This window comes from Vulpes vulpes, chromosome 4 (genome assembly GCF_048418805.1).
Source record: "Vulpes vulpes isolate BD-2025 chromosome 4, VulVul3, whole genome shotgun sequence".
Taxonomy (NCBI): domain Eukaryota; kingdom Metazoa; phylum Chordata; class Mammalia; order Carnivora; family Canidae; genus Vulpes; species Vulpes vulpes.
This window is the reverse complement of record NC_132783.1, coordinates 98,420,282-98,434,272: the sequence shown is the minus strand read 5'-3', so window position 1 is coordinate 98,434,272 and position 13,991 is coordinate 98,420,282. Positions and strand designations below refer to the sequence as shown.

General features: G+C 48.1%; 2 long non-coding RNA genes across 2 annotated transcripts in view; one reads left to right on the top strand and one right to left on the bottom strand.

The window, feature by feature from the left end:
* Window positions 1-4,451, bottom strand: part of LOC140598644 (uncharacterized) — a 35,442-nt gene extending 30,991 nt beyond the window's left edge. Inside the window, exon 1 of the long non-coding RNA XR_012001176.1 lies at window positions 4,356-4,451. This is a non-coding gene — a long non-coding RNA (uncharacterized lncRNA). The remainder of the gene's footprint in view (window positions 1-4,355) is intronic.
* The window catches only part of LOC112926143 (uncharacterized), a 34,640-nt gene extending 27,662 nt beyond the window's left edge, over window positions 1-6,978 (top strand). The window contains exon 5 of the long non-coding RNA XR_012001175.1: window positions 3,899-6,978. This is a non-coding gene — a long non-coding RNA (uncharacterized lncRNA). The remainder of the gene's footprint in view (window positions 1-3,898) is intronic.
* The last annotated feature ends 7,013 nt before the right edge of the window (window positions 6,979-13,991 follow it).

Sequence of the window (13,991 nt, the reverse complement as noted above, 5' to 3'; positions counted from 1 at the left end):
TCCCAGACACAGGCAGGCACCAGAATCCTCCAGAAGGCTTGTTAAACTAAACCAGGCCACTGGGCCCCACCCCGGAGTTCCTAATTCAGTAGGTCTGGGGTGGGGCCGGGGAATTTTCGTTTCCAACAGGTTCCCAGGTGACACTGCTACTGGCAGTGTCGAGAACCCCGCTTTGAAAAAAAGCTGCTTTAGAACACAGAGGGGGGCAGAAGCACCCGCGTATTTACTGGAACAGACGGTCATGTATGTGGTACTGGGAATATGCCACATTGATCACTTCTCACAGCTCACAGATGATGAAGCACTGAGATAGAGTGGGGGAAATTGGTTGGGGGGAGGTGACTACCCACACAAGGCCACATGGCTAGTCGCTGCTGGGGCAAGGATTCTATCCTTGAGACTTGGGGCTCCAGAGGGGCCCCCTAGCACTGCCTTACCTTTGAGATGGAGGCCTAAGGTGAGGTCCTCAGAGGACCAGACTGGATCCTAATCCTTAATACGTTGCACAGCCACTAAAGTCAGAGCCCATGAGGCAGGTACATAGGTGTGGGGGTTGTTGCATTCCTAGGTTCTGGATCTTCTCACTCACATCACCTGGGGACCCTCAGCTGCAGAATCTGCTCTAAACCCCCCACCACTGAAGCAAGGTCATGAGCAGATTCAACCAGGGCAGGGGTGCCTGGGTGGCTCAGTGATTGAGCATCCACCTTCAGCTCAGGTTGTGATCTTGGGGTCCTGGAATTGAGTCCTGCAGGGAGCTTGCTTCTCTCTCTCCCTCTGCCTATATCTCTGCCCCTCTCTCTCTGCCCCTCATGAATAAATAAATAAAATCTTAAAACAAACGAACAAACCAGGACAGGTTGCAGGAGGGAAAGGGATCACCAGGCTGAGCCTGGAGACCCCCCACCCCTGGAGGAGCCCCTGCCCCTGCCTCGAGTTTCCCAAATGATTGTGTCAGGGAACTCAAGGCAACTTTCCTGCAGTTACTGTTCTCCAGTGGGTTCTTACCTTCAGCACCTCTTTGGAGGACTGTACCCTGGACACAGCCCTCTTCCCTGCACCCCCAGGAAGGGAGGGCCCTGGGGTCAGGGGAACCAGTGGCTGTCCTCTCTCTGCTCCCAATAAGGCTTATAGTGCTAGTCCCCTTCCTAGTTGAGTGACCCCAAGCCTGGTTCTTGGCATCTCTCTCCCCCTTTGCAGACTGCCTGCCTCACAGGCTGCATGACAGGGGATGGGATGCAACAGTATCGGGGAAACCACTACTTCCTGAGCACCTACTATGTGCTAGATCCATTGTCCAGAATCTGCTAGGAACCCTCTCGTCAGTAGGATAGACACGATGGGCTTTGATATGGCAGCATTCTCCCTTTCTTTAAAAAATTTTTTTTAAATTTTATTTATTTATGATAGGCACACAGTGAGAGAGAGAGAAGCAGAGACATAGGCAGAGGGAGAAGCAGGCTCCATGCACCGGGAGCCCGACGTGGGATTCGATCCCGGGTCTCCAGGATCGCGCCCCGGGCCAAAGGCAGGCGCCAAACCGCTGCGCCACCCAGGGATCCCAGCATTCTCCCTTTCAGAGCCCTCTCTCCAGCTCTGTGGGTCTGCTGTCTCCCTAGCCAGGCCGGGAGATCCCCTCCACTGCCATCTACCATGGCCAGCCTCACAAGGGCATCCTACATTTAATATCTTCTCTTTTTAGAGGGGAGGAGAAAGATGGAAGCAAATAAAGCGAGTCATTGAATTAAACAGGAGTGAGGGGGCACCTGGGAGCTCAGGCGACTAAGTGTCTGCCTTCAGCTCAGGTCATGATCCCGGGGCTAAGCCCTGTACCCTAACCCTGCTAAGTGGGGAGTCTGCTTCTCCTTCTGCCCCTCCCTCCACTTGTGCTCTCTCTCTCTCTCTGTCTCTCAAATAAAGAAATATAATCTTTAAAAAATAATCAGTTAATAAAAATAAATAGGAATTTTGTCTGCAATATGATTTTAAGACCTTTTCCATATGCCTGAGATATTTTATGATACAGTCCTGCCGGCCCCATGAGTGTGCAGCTGGCCCATTGGAGGCAGGAGGAACTGAGAAACTGGGTCAGGAGCCGGCCAAGTTCCTTGCTGGACAGATGTGATGGTGAAGACGCGAGGCCGTGACTCACCGAGGAATGCTGGGATGATTGGATGTTTCTGAATCTCTGAAGTCCCCATGCTCTTGTCAGCTCCTGGCTGGACCTGGGGAGCCCACCAACCAGCAGAGGGAACCAGGGGGCCCGATGTGGCCAAGGCTGGGGACAGCCAGCAGCATTCCCTTCTCAGGCTCCCCAGAGGGACTGTAAGCCATTTCTGGGAGTCCTTGTGGTTCCAGCACAAGGCCCAGCTCCACCACCCCGACGGTCAGTAGGGTGGACCTTGGGGCCCTACAAGCCAGCCAGGAGCAATAGAGCCGGCTCGGAGTTCCCAAGTGCTGGGCCTGGTGGAAAGCCCCTCGCTGCACAAGTGGGCTGGCTATAGCTTGTTGTGCTGTTGCTAAGTTCTGTGCTGATCAATCTGGGCCTCATGGGTTTTTTCCTCTGGTTTCATGTTCTGACGGGAACTGTGCAAATCTGGAGCAAGTTAATCTCAGCCACAGCATTCCAGAGGGTGTGACGCTGCGAGTTCCTCCTTGGCCTCAGATCCTGAGTCCACACCCTCCTGGCTCAGAGGATGGTCAGGAGAGCAGCTCAGGCCAAGGCTGGAATATGATCTATAGGATTTGACCCTCACTGTCCTCTCCAGAAGGTATAATTGCCTTCCAGCAAGAAGGAAGAGGCTTTAGAGCCAATACTGAATTCTGCTTCTGGGTTCCACAGCTCCCCTTTCTGGTTTTTAAATCTCCAAGTATTTTGTTCCAAGAGTCAACCCCAGCCTCATTCCACAGTATTTCCAGGTGGAAATAAGCACTCTGAAGGAAAACTAAGGCAGGAGAGGGGTGAGGAGGGGATTAGGGTGTCCGTGTGAGAGTTTAGGGTACTGCAGATGGGAGTCCTGGGAAGCTCTAAGGAGGTGATATTTGGTCAGAGATCTGGAAGGGAAAGTACCCACCATGGGAGCATCTGGAGGAAGACATGTGGCGGGGGGGAGTGGCAGGTGCACAGGCTCTGAGGGGGACAGCAATGAGGCCTGTATGGTTAAAGCAGGTGAGCAACCAGGCAAGGGGAGAGGAGGCTGAGGGGAGCTGGACTCTGAGGTCTGAGCTTGGTGAGCTATAAGGATTTGGGGTTTTCCTGCAAGTATGATGGAGGTTATCAGGTTGTTGAGTGCAGAGAGGTGGCATTATCAGAGTTGGGTTTTGAAAGGATCCTTCTAGCTGCCTGTGGCCCAACTAGAAGCAGGGACTCCAGATAGGAAGCTCCTGCTGCAGAGACTGGCCAGGCTTCGGGGGCAAGGGCAGTGGCTCGTGTGAAAGGTGGTTAGCTGAAGGATACATTTTAGAGGGATAGCCACCTGGTTACAGGCTGTAAGGTAGGAGAGAGAGAAGGAGCCACAGACCGCTCTGGGTTTGGGGCTGAGCCGCTGTTGGGAGGGGCAGGTGGGTCATGAGGTCGTGGTGCGGAAGACGTGAGCAGGGCAAGTCTGTGGGGGTGAAACTAAGAGGTTAGTATGGGCCCAGACTGCATGGAGCCTTGCGAGCCATGGAAACAACAAACAAACCTGCTCTGGGTTGGTTCTGTGGAAAGCAGAGAAGTCATTGGTGGGTTTGAGGCAGGAGCATTCCATAACAGTTCAGATGTTACCCCCTCTGAGAATCCTCCTGGTGCAAGTGGTCTCTTCCTCGTCAGAAAGTGGAATCTTGGAATCTTGGAATCTTGACTCGGTTTCCCTAATATTTTGTTTTGCTCTGAAAGCTTTTTTTTTTTTTTTTAAAGATTTTATGTATTTATTCATGAGAGACACAGAAGGAGAGGCAGAGACAGAGGCAGATGGAGAAGCAGGCTCCATGCAGGAAGCCTAATGCAGGACTCAGTCCCAGGACCCCGGGATCATCCCCTGAGCCGAAGGCAGACGCTCAACCACTGAGCCACCCAGGTGTTCCTGCTCTGAAAGCTTTTGCCACATTCTGGGCACTGCGCTGACTCCCGTACCAGTGCTGCATTCATCAGGAGGTATGGACTCCATACAGAGGAGACAGGCACAGGGAGGTATAGTAACTTGCTTCAGGTCACACAGCTGAGAAGCTGGGATTCAGTCCCAGGCGGCCTGGCTCCAGAGTCTGTGTGTCAAGTCACTGCACTCCAGCATCTCTTCTACCACCACTGCCCCTCCCTGCCCACCCCCCCACCCCCCACCCCCGCCAGCTGCCCCCCACCCCCGCCACATACTCACAGTGCTGTACAGCTGTGCAGCTGCGCACGCTAGAGATACCTGTGGTAGAGGACTTGGCTCCAGCCTGGCTTTCTCTGCAGGCCTCCTCCTCTCTGTGTTTATTAATTCGATGGACAAATATTTATCTGTGAAGGCCAGGGCTAGGGGCCCATGCTTCCTGCCTGCAAGGGGATGGAGGAAGGAGGTGCAGGGGAGGGGGAGGGTGGAGGGTGGAGGGGGAATTTAATCTGAATGAAATGCTCAGTGCCTGGAGAGAAGGAAGCCACATACAGGGCCCTGATGGCCCCAGGGCTGGGGCAGGAGAGCCTAGGGGTGGACAGTGCCCATCTTAGAGTCACCTCAACCCTGTGTCACCATGGACAAGTCACCCCACCTCTCCCAGACTCAGTATCTGCCTGGCTGGAAAGGGGGCAGTGACAGCCACCTCCTAGGCCTATCACGAAGGTTCTGCAAGACTACTCATAGCACCAAACCTCTCACGATTGTTCTTTCTTTTCTAGTTTGGTGAAAAACTGCCACTCAATAAGGAGAACCTGGACTTCTATTTCTCAGGCTGGGTTTCATGTTTCATATATTTCACACACTGTTCTCTCTCAGAGAGGTTAGAGGGTGGCAAAATGCTGTGTGATGGGTTTTGGCTTTCCAGTGCCCCCACCCCACACAAACCAGTCTTGGGCCAGGTGCAGAGGACACTGGGCCACATGGATTCTCAGCTGTCTCTTGACACAGCAGATTCCAGGGCCTTATTTAGGACCTTTGCTGGGGAAGGGGAAGTATGACCCCGTCCTCCCCTCCCCCCAAGTAATTCACCTGCTCTCCTCCAGCTCTCCATTCAGGTGAGCAAGGGCTCTGGTTCTGGAGCCAGGTCGATTCCCCAACCTTGGACACAGCCTCAGAACCCTAGTCTTGGGCCTGCCTGGAAACCTTCACTGCCATGGGGTTGGAGAGTTATGCCCCCAGGCTCCTGAATTTAGTAGCCAGGATGGGGTTAGGTGGTGACCCAGAAAGGAAGGAAAAAATCGAGGCCTTCCTCTGGGAAGGCAGGTGTAGATGCTTTATCCTCAGACCCCTGTGCCTCTATAGCATCGTTAGGATTAAACACCATGTGAAACTAGCTACGTCTTCATGAGAAGAAACATGACATTACATACAGCCTAGAAAAACACTAGAAGACTGCAACAGGTAGACAAGTCCTGTCTTTGGGTGGTGTGGAAGTATGCACAATTTTTATTTATGCATTTCTTTTTTTTCTGTATTTTCCATTTTTTTCCCTTGAAGATGCACTGTAATTAAAATCATGAAAAAATCCTTTTTTTATTTTTTATTTTATTTTTTAAAAGATTTTATTTATTCATGAAAGACACACAGAGAGAGACAAAGACATAAGCAGAGAGAGAAGCAGGCTCCATGCAGGGAGCCCAATGTGGGACTCGATCCAGGGACTCCAGGATCACACCCTGGGCCAAAGGCAGATGCTCAACTTCTGAGCCACCCAGGCATCCCAATTAAAAGATAAAATATATTGCTAAAAACTCAAAGATACAGTAGAAAGCTATAAAATATTTTTTATAAGAGAAGTAAAAATATAACAAGACAAAAATAACATGCAAAATTATATATAACTCAATGAGAACAAAATTTAAAGGTGACTAATATATATATATACATGTGTTTATATACTCTAAATGAGAAAATTATATGCAAGGTAAATGGCAACAATATTGTCTCCTGTGAGGTCCCCCACTACAGCACATACTCGGGGCTCTCTGGAATTTACTTGGCTTTCTCTCTTGCTAGACCAAGAGACACTCAGGGGCTAAGGGAAAGTCCTACTTGTACCTGTGAAGACCTGGCACACAGTAGGTACTCAATAAATATTTATGAATGAACAAGTGAATATCCTCTCTAAAAATAAAAATACACATGACAACACTTAAGAACAAAAAGTATACCAGCAATGGATATAAGAATGTGTCTCATAAGCTAACCAAACAGAGGGTGTGCATTCTCTGACAGGAGCCCCAAGGGTGCTTGCACTACCAGGGTCTCCCTCTGGGTTCTCTTATCCCTCCGGGTTGCTTGTGGATCCTGTGCCTGGCCAGGCTGGAAGCCCAGGTGGGTGGAAACTGTCTTTGTTCATTTCTGAACCAAGCTCCCCACAACAGCTTACTGTTCTCAGGAGTACAGCAGGAACAGGTCAAAGTAAGAACAAGGCAATAGGCAACATGCTCTCTAGGCCATGAAAGAAGAAGATAGGTCCTCGATATCAGACAAAAGGACAGGACCATGGGCACCCCAGAGACGAGTCCTTCAAGGCAAACCAGGTCCTCCCGAAGACAGAGCCTTCTTGCCGCACTGCAGCTTCTGCCCTGGGGACGAGGAGAATCCCACGCCAGGAACTCGGGGTAGGGGAAGTGTCTTGGGCAGACAAGAGATCTGTTTGCCTTCCTATGTCGTGGTTCTGGGATTACTTGTCTGTTTTCCCTTCTAGACTGGGTGCCTCACACAGAGACTGGGGCTTCTCCATCTTTGTCCGAGAAACCAAAGAGCTGATGAGATTCAAATGGCATTTAATGGACTACTATGTGCTACTATATTTATTGAATAAATGAATGGATGAAGACCCACTTCTGTTACATTTCCACATCCAGGCCTTTTCACTGAGAATATCAGAATGAGTAATACTTTGGGCATTCTTTCAAAAATATTCATTGATCTTCTAGCATGTGCAAGGCCCCCACATTCACTTGTTCCATTGTAGCTGCAAGTGACATTTTATTTTTTTTAAGAATTTTATTTATTCATGAGAGACAGAGAGAGAGAGAGAGAGAGAGAGAGGCAGAGACACAGGCAGAGGGAGAAAGCAGGCTCCATGCAGGGAGCTTGATGCAGGATTTGATCCCAGGACTCCAGAATCACACCCTGGGCAGAAGGCAGGCACTAAACTGCTGAGCCACCCAGGGATCCCATGCAAGTGACATTTTAAATCTACTCCATGCTATACATATTTTGACTTCAGGGAGTTTTTTTTTTTAATTTTAGAAGAAAATAGATTCCACTCCTGGATATATACCAAGGGAAATAAAAACATATGTCCACATGAAACTTGTTGATTGTTCATGGCAGCATTGTTTGTAATTCTCCAAAAATGGAAACAACCCATGTGTCCATAAACAATGAATGAATACATATAATGAATATACCGTGGCATATCCATACACTGGAACATTATTTGGCCATAAAAATGAATGAAGTACCAATATATCCTACAGCATAGATGAACTTGGAAAATATACTACAGTGCTCGCTTCGGCACATATATACTAAAATTGGAAAATATACCACATGAAAGAAGCTCAGTCACAAAAGATGATTCAGTGGGATACCTGGGTGGATCAGTGGTTGAGCATCTGCCTTGGGCTCAGGTCATGATCCTGGGGTCCTGGGATCGAGTCTCACATTGGGCTCCCCACAGGGAGCCTGCTTCTCCCTCTGCCTGTGTCTCTGCCTCTCTCTGTTTGTCTCTCATGAATAAATAAATACAATCTTTTAAAAAAATGATTCCATTTATGTTATGAAGAGAAAGATCTATAGAACCAGAAAGCATATTTGTGGTTGGCTAGTGTTGGTGGGAAGGGAGGCATGGGGAATAACTGCTAATGGGGAGGAGGTTTATTTTTAGGGATATGGAAATGTTCTCAAGCTGATTGTGGTGGTGGCTACAAAGCTGTGGACGGACTGAAGACCACTGAACTGTACATTTTAAATGGGCAAAGTATATGGTATGTGAGTTCTATTTCAAAAAAGCTGTTCTAAAACAAAAAAGGGGAAAATTTCTCCTTTCAAGCATACAAAATGTCATGGAAATAGATTTCACAACCAAGTGGTCTGCTTCAGTTTATGAGCAGAATTTTTCTTTTTCAATAGCCTTGAACTCGTTTTTCAAGGCAACTTCTCCCAAGGTTTGTGCTCAGAGGCCCCCCCTGGCCACTGCCTGTCCGCAGGCCAAGGCACCCTACTAGTGGCCCTCAGCCTACCTCGTTCCAAACACCCAGCTCCCACCACCCTGCCCATACTGTTCAGTTGCTGCCAGCTCCCAAATGCCAGAGCTGCCACCTGGGGCCCTGGCGACGCAAGAGCCCACAGTGTTGTGATGTGTTTGGATAGGGAATACATTTGGTGCCAGCGTTACCAGGCTCCAAGGGTGACTAATTCCATCTGCATTTTCGGTTTCAGCTGCCTGGACTGTTCCGCTGGAGAACCTCAAACCTCTCAGCTGTTTTTGGAGAAGCTCGCTTCCCAGTTGTGGATCCATGAGATTGATTAAACCCATTCCACTGCCCTTTCAGCCGCCACTCTACTTGCACGTGTCCGATAAATCCTTATTAAGCACCTATTATGTGCCAGCCACTATTCTGGGGACACAGCAGTGGCAAGACAGGATTTTTGCTCTAATGGAACAAAAATGACACAATTTTTTTTTTAAAGGAAAGGAAAAAAATGTAGGTAGTAGTAGAGGTGCTGTTTAGATCAATGAACCAGTGTGAAGTGATTGCAAGCCCTTCTTTTAGTTGTAGAGGGTAGGGGAAAGTGGGCTTCTCTGGGGAGGTAGCTGAGAAAGAGACATCTATATGAAGATCTAAAAAAAGAATGGCCTAAGCAGCAGAAATAGCATGTGCAAGGACCCTGAGGCAGGATTAACAATGACAGCCACATAGTATCCACCTAACGGCCAGTGAATGAAGAGAGAAAATAGGTTGGAACAGGCTGGGTTATATAGGGCCATCTCAGCCCTGGAGAAGAGTTTTCTTTCCCTTAAATGCAACTGGAAGCCATTGGAGGGGTTCACAAGAGAGGAAAAGAATGTGGCTTACATTTTTCAAAGGGCACTCTGGCTGTTGGGGAGGATAAAGGGAATGGACAGGTGGTAGGTATGGAGAAAGCTGGGACCAGGACAGCCTTCAATGTCCTTAAGGTCTGGCTGCCTCTGTCCTCCACCTTTTCCGTTGTCTCCAGGAGACCACATGGTCATGGGCAAGAGATCTGCTCCCATTCTAGATCAGTGGAGTGGCCTTTTCTTTTCCTTTTTTTTTTTTTTTTTTAATTTTTTTATTTATTTATGATAGGCACACAGTGAGAGAGAGAGAGAGAGAGGCAGAGACACAGGCAGAGGGAGAAGCAGGCTCCATGCACCGGGAGCCCGACGTGGGATTCGATCCCGGGTCTCCAGGATCGCGCCCTGGGCCAAAGGCAGGCGCTAAACCGCTGCGCCACCCAGGGATCCCCCTTTTTTTTTTTTAAATAAAGGTTTTATTTGTTTATTCATGAGAGAAACAGAGAGAGAGAGGCAGAGACATAGAGGGAGAAACAGGCTCCCTACGAGGAGCCTGATGCGGGACTCGATCCCAGAACCCTGTGATCACAACCTGAGTCAAAGACAGACACTCAACAACTGAGCCACCCAGGTGCGCCTGGAGTGGACTTTTCAATACCTTTACTATTTTTATTTGAAATTTTCATTTAAATCAATTGCTATTTTTACTTAAAGAACATTTTTTTAAAGGAAATAATATCACAGCCAAAGGTCATGGGTTTGATATATGATCTACTTTATTTTACTTCTACTTTAATAAGACACACTAACATAAACACACAACTATTAAAGGTTTCTAAATGAACAAGTGAATATAGTCTTAAGACTAAGGGTGAATAGTGAAATTATAAGAATAAAAGTTTACTGGAAACACATGAATTTGATAGACTTTTTTTTCCTAATACACACTCAGAAAAATAGTCATTAAAAAAAAAAAAGCTAATATAAGTACCAGTTCAAAACATCTCATGCTGGTTTGAGGAACAGCAACATGTAAGTTAGGACTAGGGACTTTGGCATTAAACAGGACCTAGCTATGCTATTTCCCAGCTCTGTGGCCTTCAGCTGGTTACATTACCTCTCTGGGCCTCCGTTTCCTCTTCAGTGAAGTCAGGATAATAACCCATCGTCATGAAGCTGCTGCGAGAAGTATTCAGAACAGTGTCACACACAGTACAGGCCCAACAAACGCTACCTAGTTTCACAAATCAAACAGACCTCAATTAAATTCAGGCTTTCCTGAGCACCTCCTGTGTACTGGGGCCTGTAGTAAGGGCTGAGAGTCCAGAGAGAAATAAGAAAGGTCTCTGCCCTTACCTATTAATCATTTAGACAGCCAAACCTACAGGTCAGCATAACCATCTGTAATGGGGGTACATGAGAAGGAGGTTATAGGGGGCATAGGCCGGCCAGAGGGAGGAGGGACTGGTTCTGTCTAGGGCAATCATGGACAGCCTCCAGGAGAAGGTGCTGGCTAACGTAGGTTTTGATGAATAAAAAGGACTTTGCCAGGCATACAAAGAGAAATCACAACATTCCAGGCAGTAGGAACAGCATAAGCAAAGGTATGAAGGCCTAAAATAGGCAATGCTAGAGCGTCAAGCACAAGAGGTTGATTTGGAGGAAATACCCTAGGTACTACCTTTACCTTGAGCTTAGCAGTCACCTAAACCATGAAGGGCAGTGAATGCTGACCCCTGCCTCATTTTATCATGAGCCCGAAGTGGAGCTAAAGAAACCAGTGAAGAATAGATGAAGAACAGAAAGAGCTCAGTCTCTGGCTGTGGGCTTGAAGCTTCTTTTATCTGTGCAAACTGGGGTCATGGTTTCCTTCATCTGTGAAATGGGAATAAGGCCCATTCCACAAGGGACTTTATTTGTGCATGGGACCTTGGTGAGAGTGAAGGAGATAGTGTGAATGGATGTCTGGGCACAAGACTGGCTCACAGTAGGTACTCAATACCTGGCTTCCTTATTCTGGCTCCCACTGCCCTGGTCCCACCCTCACAGCAGTGTGTGGTGGGCTGAGCCACCCCATGGATGATGGGAAGGAGTCTCTCAGCTGTCCGAACACCCGGCCCATCCAGTTCCCAGACTGGCTCAACCAGCCCCGTCCTTCCCCTGCCCCACCATGCCTCTATCCACACCCTAGGAGTTCCCAGGTTGACTGGCTGGGCCAGGCCACAGGAGGGAGGGTCATGGCAAGTGAGGTACACATACATTGCTAAAGACAGCCAAGTGACCTGTGTGCTCAGGGCTCAGCACACACAATCCCAACCAAGGACCCCCACAGTGAACATTACAAGGACTCTTTCCCTCCCTCAACATGCAGACAAGAGGCCCAGAGTGGGGGAGGGCTTGCCCAAGGTCTTAGAGTGAAGACCAGGATTTAAACCCAAGTCGGGGGGATGCCTGGGAGTGTCTGCCTTCAGCTCACAATCCTGAGGTCCTGGGATAGAGTCTTGTATCAGGTTCCCCACAGGGAGCCTGCCTCTCCCTCTGCCTGTGTCTTTGCCTCTGTGTCTCTCATGAATAAATGAATAAAATCTTAAAAACAAAAATAAAAATAATAAAATAAATAAACCCAAGTCCAGGACTTCAGTGTTCCTTTCTTTGCCCATGTGTACATGTGTGTGTTTTCACCCCCTCCAAGGGTCCTCTACCTTCTCCCACTTTCTCCCATACTCCCTGCACCCAAGTCATAGGGAACCACTTGCAGTTCCAGATGGGCCTGCTTATTTCACGGCTTGTGCCTTCAGCTGGCCATTCTCTCTGCTTGAAATGCCCTTCCTCCCCACTCACTTCCCCTTCAGCCCTCTTCCACCTGGCAAACTCCTGCTCATCCTTCAGGACCCAGCCATCTGCCTCCTGCTCTAAGAAGCTTTCCCAATCCTCAGCCCAGCAGGGTCAGTCCAGTCCTCCTCATCAACCACAAAGCATCTCTAAATTATGGTAATTGAAAGCGCCTGGAGAGTAGAAAACAGCCTCTTTCTCAACTTTGATATGATTAGTATCTACTAATGATTTCTTAATGAACACAGAGAAAAACAATTCATGAATTAGGTGATTGGCTGTTGCATGGTCTTAAAGGCGGCGATTGTGTTTAGTGATTTTGCTGCTGCTGAGAGCAGAGCATGGGCATCTCAGCACGTCGCCATGTGCACGCACTGTGCAGTGCTGGGGATACCGAGCGCACAGACTACAATGTGAATGACACATTGCCCTCTGGAGGTGGGCAACAGGCCAGCCTGACCCTTGGCCATTCTAAAAACACTTGCAGCCCCATCAGACGGTAGAGCAAAAAAGGCACAAGCTCTGGATTCAGAATCACTGGGGGTCAAATTCCAGTTTTGCTATTCACCCACTATGTGCTCCCAGAGCAAGCGACTTAACCTCTCTTAGTTTCTTCAGTAAAATGGGAACCCTCCTCACAGGGCTTTGGTGAGAATTAAAGAAGCCAACATGGAAATGCCTAACATGTAGTAGGTCCAGAATAACTGTTCACTTTCTTCCTTGAATTTCTGGAATTCTTCTTCCCTTTCTTTAACTCACAGATGGCACAACCAAGTCAGGTTCCCAGACTGGGCTGCAAAATCTTTTTATCCTGGCCCCAGAAGCCTGGGCAGTAGGACCAGGTCTGACATCAATCAGTAAGGTCCTGTTCCTCTAGGGGTTCATCTCACAGATGCCTACATCTCCATGGTGGGGTACTCCACAGCCATAACAAAGAGGCAGCTCTCCATGTGGGAACAATATGCCATCTCCAAGATAAAGTAAGGGGAAAAGAAAAGTATGGAACAGTTTGTTTAATTGACCAGCTGGGGGTCAAGATCTGACCCCAAACATGGAAAATGACATGAGAAAATTCTCAGTTCACTCAAGGGCGGTTCATGACTGGAACCATATGGGATGCAGAGGAGAAAGGCTAACACACAATGATTCCATGGGGCTTTCAGACCTAGTTCTCTCATGAAACCCCAATGGGAAAGGCTAGCCAGACCATCTCTCGAAGGACACATGAGAAACTGCTATCAGTTCCTCAAAAGGAGAATTGGGAGACTAGGATTAGGTATGGAAAGGAGTCACTTATCACAGATCAGATTCCTGGGTACTTTTGCATTTTTTTTTTTTTTAAAGATTTTATTTATTCATGAGAGACACACAGAGAGAGGCAGAGACATAGGCAGAGGGAGAAGCAGATTCCCCATGGGGAGCCTGATGTGGGACTCGATCCCAGGACCCTGGGATCATGCCCTGAGCTGAAGACAGACACTCAACCACTGAGCCACCCAGGTGTCCCACTTTTGAATCTTTTGCCATGGACATGGCCTAACCCATTAAAATGAAAGCCAACCATTTCAAATAGGAATTTTTCAAAAGCCAATATGTATGAATTAATACACATGATAAAAATATTGTTTTATTCATTTATTATATAATAGTTATTTTATATATGATAATATTTACTATATTAAAAATAAGATATAAAAATAATAATTAAAAAAACTTGCTGTTTGACTTTGGGCAAGGCTCCCGGCAACACCATTTCTCCAACTTTAAAATGGAAAGACCATCCAGAAAAGACAACACAGGGCTCACATCCCAGCCCCCACCACTAAGATCCTGGCTCGAGGGCTCCTGCTGGACTTCAGCTGGCTGTCCTTAGAGGGGTGGGGACATCAATCCCCATCCAGGGCCGCCCCAGATTTGGACACATGTGCTATGTCCCAGCAACTGGAGCTCGTTGTTTACACTGTTTCCCA